Source organism: Cherax quadricarinatus, chromosome 2 (genome assembly GCF_038502225.1).
Source record: "Cherax quadricarinatus isolate ZL_2023a chromosome 2, ASM3850222v1, whole genome shotgun sequence".
Lineage (NCBI taxonomy): Eukaryota > Metazoa > Arthropoda > Malacostraca > Decapoda > Parastacidae > Cherax > Cherax quadricarinatus.
The window spans coordinates 21548373-21556606 of record NC_091293.1 but is presented as its reverse complement, the minus strand read 5'-3'; the positions used below and the strand labels follow the sequence as shown (position 1 = coordinate 21556606).

General features: G+C 39.9%; 1 long non-coding RNA gene across 1 annotated transcript; it reads left to right on the top strand.

The window, feature by feature from the left end:
• The first annotated feature begins 5309 nt into the window (after nucleotides 1-5309).
• On the top strand, nucleotides 5310-7824 carry LOC138853072 (uncharacterized). Its single transcript, XR_011392321.1, has 3 exons — nucleotides 5310-5779; nucleotides 7338-7489; nucleotides 7663-7824. It is a non-coding gene; the product is annotated as an uncharacterized lncRNA (long non-coding RNA).
• The last annotated feature ends 410 nt before the right edge of the window (nucleotides 7825-8234 follow it).

Genomic DNA, 8234 nt, shown 5'->3' with positions numbered 1-8234 from the left:
CCCTACGCGTAAGACGTACTAGTACGACCAAAACCCTCAAAGGGTTAATAACTGGAGTTAACATATGTATATTAGCCATGGGTAATAGAAAACAACTGCTCCTCACTGGTTTTGGGACTAAGAAGAAAAAGAGAGAGACTGAGAGACAGAGAGACAGAGAGACAGAGACAGACAGAGACAGAGAGACAGAGACAGAGAGACAGAGACAGAGAGACAGAGAGACAGAGACAGAGACAGAGAGAGACAGAGACAGAGAGAGACAGAGACAGAGACAGAGAGAGACAGAGAGAGACAGAGACAGAGAGACAGAGAGACAGAGACAGAGAGACAGAGAGACAGAGACAGAGAGACAGAGAGACAGAGAGAGAGAGAGACAGAGAGAGAGCAAGAGGGCAGAGAGAGCAGACAGAGCAGAGACAGAGAGACAGAGAGAGAGAGAGACAGAGACAGACCCAGAGGGCAGAGAGAGAGACAGAGAGGGAGAGAGGGCAGAGAGAGAGACAGAGAGGGCAGACAGAGGCAGAGAAGGGCAGAGCAGAGAGCGAGAGAGAGAGAGAGAGAGAGAGAGAGAGAGAGAGAGAGAGAGAGAGAGAGAGAGAGAGAGAGAGATAGTTTGTCAATAAAGCTAGGGATCCTTAACCTTGTCAAACCCTGACTATGGGTCAGGTAGGTGATCTTGGTTGCCAATATGCCGTTTTTCAGAGCATAGTTCTAGCTGCCCAAACAATTTTTGTTCTGAGTAGGGAAATTAGATCTAACAAAAATGATCCCAAATGGATGAACAATAGATTAAAACATCTCACTGGTCAAAAGAGAGGCATATATAGGCATATCAAAAGAGGGGATGGGCAGTTAAGAAATCAATATATTCAATTAAAGAGAGAAATAAAGAAAGGAATAAGAAAAGCAAAAAGGGATTATGAGGCTAAGGTTGCAAGGGATTCAAAGACTAATCCAAAAGGGTTCTTTCAGGTATACAGAAGTAAGATTAGAGACAAGATTGGGCCACTTAAGAGTAACTCTGGTCAGATCACTGACAGTGATAAGGATATGTGTGAAATTCACAATACCTTCTTCCTCTCAGTTTTCACCCAGGAAAATACTAGCGATATTCCTGAAATAATAAATTATGTAGAACAGGATGATAATAAACTATGCATGATTGTGGTAACTAGTGACATGGTCCTCAGACAAATAGAGAAACTAAAACCTAACAAATCCCCAGGTCCTGATGAACTGTTTGCAAGGGTGTTAAAGGAATGTAAGGAGGAACTTAGCATACCTTTGGCTAATCATTCTTAACATATCACTACAAACTGGCATAGTGCCTGATAAGTGGAAAATGGCAAATATAATACCTATTTACAAGGCCAGTGACAGGTTCTTGGCTTCGAACTATAGACCAATAAGCCTTACCTCCATAGTGGGAAAATTTATGGAATCAATAATTGCCGAAGCAATTCGTATCCATCTTGATAGGCACAGATTGATTAATGAATCTCAACACGGTTTTACAAAGGGGCGTTCCTGTCTTACAAATTTACTAACTTTTTTCACTAAGGTGTTTGAGGAGGTGGATCATGGTAATGAATATGATATTGTGTATATGGACTTCAGTAAGGCTTTCGATAAAGTTCCACACCAGAGGCTATTGAGGAAATTTAAGGCACATGGAATAGGAGGAGAAATTTTTTCCCGGGTAGAGGCATGGCTGGCAAATAGGCAGCAGAGAGTTTGCATAAATGGGGAGAAATCAGAATGGGGGCAAGTCACAAGCAGTGTTCCTCAGGGGTCAGTGTTGGGCCCGTTGTTGTTCAAGCAATTCTACTACACGACATAGACTTAGGAATAAATAGCTTACATAAGCAAATTTGCTTGATGACACCAAATAGGCCAGGGGCCATCCAATTCATTCTAATGAGGACACTAGAGCACTCCAGGATGATTTGAATAGACTGATGCAATGGTCGGAGAAGTGGCAGATGCAGTTTAATATTGACAAATGCAAAGTTCTAAATGTTGGACAGGTAAATAACCATGCCACATATAAACTAAATAACGTAGATCTTAATACTACTGATTGCAAAAAGGATTTAGGAGTTCTGGTTAGCAGTAATCTAAAACCAAGACAACATTGCATTAGTGTTCGCAATAAAGCTAACAGAATTCTTGGCTTCATATCTAAAAGTATAAATAATAGAAGTCCTCAGGCTGTTCTTCAATTCTTTATATTCTTGGTTAGGCCTCATTTAGACTATGCTGCTCAGTTCTGGTCACCGTATTACAGAATGGATATAAATGCTCTGGAAAACATACAGAGGAGGATGACAAAGATGATCCCATGTATCAAAAATCTTCCCTAAGAGGATAGACTGAGGGCTCTGAATCTGCACTCTCTCGAAAGGCGTAGAATTAGGGGGATATGATCGAGGTGTATAAATGGAAAACAGGAATAAATAAAGGGGATGTAAATAGTGTACTGAAAATTTCCAGCCAAGACAGGACTCGCAGCAATGGTTTCAAGTTGGAAAAATTCAGATTCAGAAGTGATATAGGAAAGCACTGGTTTGGTAATAGAGTTGTGGATGAGTGGAACAAACTCCCGAGTACAGTTATTCACGCTAAAACATTGTGTAGTTTTAAAAATAGGTTAGATAAATACATGAGTGGGTGTGGATGGGTGTGAGTTGGACCTGACTAGCTTGTGCTGCTGGGTCTGGTGCCGTGCTCCTTCCTTGAGTGGAGGTGGCCAGACTAGGTGGGTCATTGGTCTAATCCGGGAGGGACATGGACCTGCTCCGCATGGGTCAGTAGACTTGCTGCAGTGTTCCTTCTTTCTTATGTTCTTAAAAGAGAGAGAGAGAGAGAGAGAGAGAGAGAGAGAGAGAGAGAGAGAGAGAGAGAGAGAGAGAGAGAGAGAGAGAGAGAGAGAGAGAGAGAGAGAGAGAGAGAGAGACTGAGAGAGAGACTGAGAGAGAGACAGAGAGAGACTGAGAGAGAGACTGAGAGAGAGACTGAGAGAGAGACTGAGAGAGAGACTGAGAGAGAGAGACTGAGAGACTGAGAGAGAGAGAGACTGAGAGAGAGAGAGACTGAGAGAGAGAGACTGAGAGAGAGAGACTGAGAGACTGAGAGACTGAGAGACTGAGAGACTGAGAGACTGAGAGACTGAGAGAGAGAGAGAGAGAGAGAGAGAGAGAGAGAGAGAGAGAGAGAGAGAGAGAGAGAGAGAGAGAGAGAGAGAGAGAGAGAGAGAGAGAGAGAGAGAGAGAGAGAGAGAGAGAGAGAGAGAGAGAGAGAGAGAGAGAAATAGACAGAGAGAGAGAGAGAGAGAAATAGACAGAGAGAGAAATAGACAGAGAGAGAGAAATAGACAGACAGAGAGAGAGAAAGACAGAGATACAGACAAAGAGGGAGAGACTGAGAGTGGGAGAGATTGAGAGGGGGAGAGACTGAGAGAGAGGGAGAGACTGAGAGACTGAAAGAGACTGAGAGAGAGACTGAGAGAGAGACTGAGAAAGAGACTGAGAAAGAGAAAGAGACAGACAGACAGACAGAGAGAGAGAGAGAGAGAGGGAGAGACTGAGAGGGGAGAGATTGAGAGTGGGAAAGACTGAAATAGGGAGAGACAGAGAGGGAGAGACAGAGAGGGAGAGACTGAGAGAGAGGGAGAGACTGAAAGAGAGGGAGAGACTGAGACTGATTGACTGGCTTAACCTGTTTAAAAACTCGATACACATTAAAGGCCCTAACATCTGGAACTCCCTGCCTGAAGCACTGAAAAGCCCCAATCTGACAATCAACTCCGAGCTATTGTTAAAAAGCACATCATCTCCTTAACGTAACTGAGAGAGCAATATGCTATGTCATACAACACCAGCTTTCATCTAATTCTGTCACTGTTCTTCCAGCCTTCCTTCAACTCCCATACGTAACTGGTAACATATCTTGTTCCACTGTATTTCTACTGTAACTTAGTAACTTGCTGTATTTTAACTCTACTCAATCACTCCACAATACTAAAGATCATTAAATCGGTTTGAAATAATATGTAATTCTTTTGTAACTGACCATTTGTTCATTAGCTACCTTTCTTATTGTACTTATGATTGTAGTTAACTGCATAAGAAGTCCTACTTAATAGTCTATGTCTAGTTCTTAAGTAACATTAAAGCCTAATGATTACTTTGCCTGAAATGCATTGCATAATTAATGTTTTTTTGTGCCTACCAATGTTTTATTACATGTAATCTACATTATTGGTACTGCATAAATATATAAAAACTTTATTTTATAATTATATTTTGGATTGTACAATATTAAATTTGCTTTACAGTTATTATTTTGGGTAAAGGTTACTATCACTCAGTAGAACTCAGGTATTAGTTTACATTTTACAATACATAAAACATATGTACACCACTCAATAAATAAGTATGTAGTACTTCTTTTACAAATTGTTATTTGGGGAAATATTAGCAAAAATAGCATCATAATTTTTACTGAGCAGCATGTCTGAGCCAAGTACCAAGTCATGTCATGCACCTGGCCAAAAGTAAGCAACAATGTGCCAGTACCAATGACTGAGTAAAGTTGTGCTAAGTTTTTTAGGGACAATATTTAGGTAGGGCTGCTGGTATCTTTTTTCTGTCTCATAAATATGCAGGATTTCAGGTAGGTCTTGCAGCTTCTACTTACACTTAGATCACACTACACATGCATGTACAAACATATATATACATACCCCTCTGGGTTTTCTTCTATTTTCTTACTAGTTCTTGTTCTTGTTTATTTCCTCTTATCTCCATGGGGAAGTGGAACAGAATTCTTCCTCCATAAATTATGAAGGTCGTAAGAGGTGACTAACATGCCAGGAGCAAGGAACTAGTAACCCCTTCTCCTGCATACATTACTGAAGCTAAAAAGAAAAACTTTTGTTTTTCTTTTTGGGCCATCCTGCCTCAGTGGGATATGGCTGGTTTGTTGAAAGAAAGAATTTAGTTTAGGGGATGGTCTGAATTTAGCTATGATTTTTATTTTTGAAAATACAAGCAAGCTATCTATACCCAGGGAAAAAATGGTTATTTTTTTTTCAAATTGTTAATATGGAAGATTTCAACCACAAAAATATTTTTTATGAGAGAAAGAATAAGGGAGCTAAAATTTGTGCCTGGCTAATCAGTGGTTAGTATTCAGTATGCATTACAAAAAAAAAGTATCCAAATCACTTGGAATCCTCTCCAAGATATGTTACTATGTATCTCAAACAGCATTACTTACATTATGCTACTCTCTAATATATCCCTACCTCACTAATGCTACACGTGTCTGGGGATTCACTACAGTAAATCACCTAAACTCAATAATAACTCAACAAAAAGTGGCAGTATGAATGACCACTCAGTCTACTGACAGACAACACACTCTCCCACCCTTATAATCTAAACTTACTTATTACACATAAAATTCACTCATACAACTGTGCATACTACAGGCTTGTCCATATTCTTGTTCCCTCAACCTTTCAACTTGTGTACCTAGTTTCAGGATAACGCAAGGCAGTTAGGATAACCCAGAAAAATCAGTGCATCATCGAGGACTGTCTTATTTTCCCTTTGGTCCTTCAATTTTGTCCCCCAGGATGCAACCCACACCAGCTGAATAACATCCAACTATGTACACTGTTACTGCTAGGTGAACAGGGATATCAGGTGCAAGGAAACATGCCTAGCATTTCCACCTGTGTTGGGAATCCAACCACAGACACTCAGTGTGTGAGGTGAGTGTGTTTCCAACCAAGCCACAGGACACTTAATTATAATTTTTTATCGACTAACTGAATGCCTCCAAAATAATATAAACTAAGTAGTTTTATTCTCATATACTAATAATCATAATTTAGCTAAGACTGTCCAAAATGCCTTGTATAAGGAGCTCTCTATAATTTATATATTCCAGTCACCCTAATTATATAATATACTGCACTCCACTTTATAGAAATAGTTTATTAGTCTTGTTTGCTCATGCAAAAATTTGACTCTGTTTAACCATGAAGACAAACATTGTCTTCCATCCTTCACCGTAATTCAAGTGACTTTAATTTTTTAACCACATAATACCATATCTTTCATGGACAAGATGAACACTAATTTAAACTATTTAAACGCTTGTTTGCTTTAAAAAATTAAGTAACACAGTTGGTTATTTATTACGATCGGTTGGGTTAGCATAGGTTGGGTTGGGTTATCTGAAGGATGTTTCTAGGATCAATGTCCCCACAGCCCAGTCCAAGACCAGGACTCCTGGAAAGATCAATCTGATCAACCAGGCTGTTACTGCTGGCCACACACAGCCAGATATGTGAACCACAGCCTGGCTGGTGTTAGGGTGGAAACCGACACGTATATAATAATTATCTTTATTTCTACATGTACAAGGTGTACATGAATGGTATACAGTAAAATAAAGCCACTGGATGGCAAAACGTCTACAATAAATACCCAGGTGTTGCATGTGTCTAATTTTCACAAGTACAAGGTATACAGGTCTAGCTGACATCACTGACATACTACTATAGATTATTATTATAATCAAAAAGAAGCGCTAAGCCACAAGGACTATACAGCATACTACTATAGAATAAAGCCGCTTATTATGCTCAGTATTTTGGGAAAGTTAGATCAGATTTGTGCCCAGGATGTGACCCATACCAGTCAACTAACACCCAAGTACCTATTTTAATAATAGGTGAGTAATGACAGCAAGTGTCTTAAGGAAAACACGTCTTAATGTTTCCACCCCCACCAGAGATCGAATACTTGTCCAACACAGTATATTTTGCAGAATTTAATCTAAGATAACTTAACTGTTACATGTGATCTACTTTCATTTACCATTTACATCCTTTGAAAGTCACTAAACATTCTGTAAAATGTTGATGTAGGAATACCTGAAGGCAGTGTCACTGGCTCGTCCTCATGTACATCAACAATCTCCCTCAAGTGTCTCCGGCACCTGACTGGTGGTAGTGCACTCACCTCACAATAATGTCCCAGGGGGTCGATCCCCAGTACCGTGGAAAATATTACGACGTGTTTCCACGAGACACCTGCTGTCCCTCTTCACCTATCAGTAAAATAGGTACCTGGATGTTAGTCGACTGGTGTGGGTAGCATCCTGGGACAAAATTGACCTAATTTCCCCGAAATGCTCAGCATTACAACCGCCTTTTTATATAGTAGTATGTCATTGATGTCACCTAGGACTGTATACCTTGTATATGTAGAAATAAACATATATTATTATTATTATTATTATTGAACCTGTTCTGTTCGCAGGTGACATGACTTGCGTCATCTCCCACTCAAATCCGGCCTGGTAGGCAAAACTCTCGCTTCATACACCGAGTGTCCATGGTTCAATCCCCGGCAAGGGTGGAAATATTGGGTGTGTTTCCTTACTCTTGTGATCCCGTTCACCTAGCAAACAAGTAGGTACCTGGGTGTTAATAGGCTGACATGTGTTGTATCCTGGGGAACAAGACTGAATATATAAATGGAAATAAGACAGTCCTCGATGACACACTGACTTACTAGGGTAATCCTGGGTGACTAACTCTCAGGGTTAAAAATATGAACAAAATCTTTTATTTGATCTTATCAGCGACGCTGTTAATGATGAGTTCCTAACAGTATCTACCTGGGAGATGACTACCAACGAACTCGACCTTAATAATGACCAAACCTACTACATGATGTATGGAAACAAGTGTCCCGGAGCTCCATCACTAACGCACTCACCTCGCACACTGACGTGTCCCGTAGCTAAGTAAGTTTATTGAGTTATACACAAATACAGTTACATAGAATTATCATACATAGCAGTATATGTGTAGAGAACCTGGGATAACCCAAAAAAGTCAGACATAGTGACTTATTTCCATTGGAGTTCTTTTACCTTATTATTATAATATAAAGGTTATAATATTTTCTTATTATTCTATAATGAAGATAACATCTTATTATCATACTAAAAAGACTATCTACTACTCACAGCACCGTGTCTTCCTTTGCAGATGACACCCGAATCTGCATGACAGTGTCTTCCATTGCAGACACTGCAAGGCTCCAGGCGGACATCAACCAAATCTCTCAGTGGGCTGCAGAAAACAATATGAAGTTCAACGATGAGAAATTTCAATTACTCAGATATGGTAAACACGAGGAAATTAAATC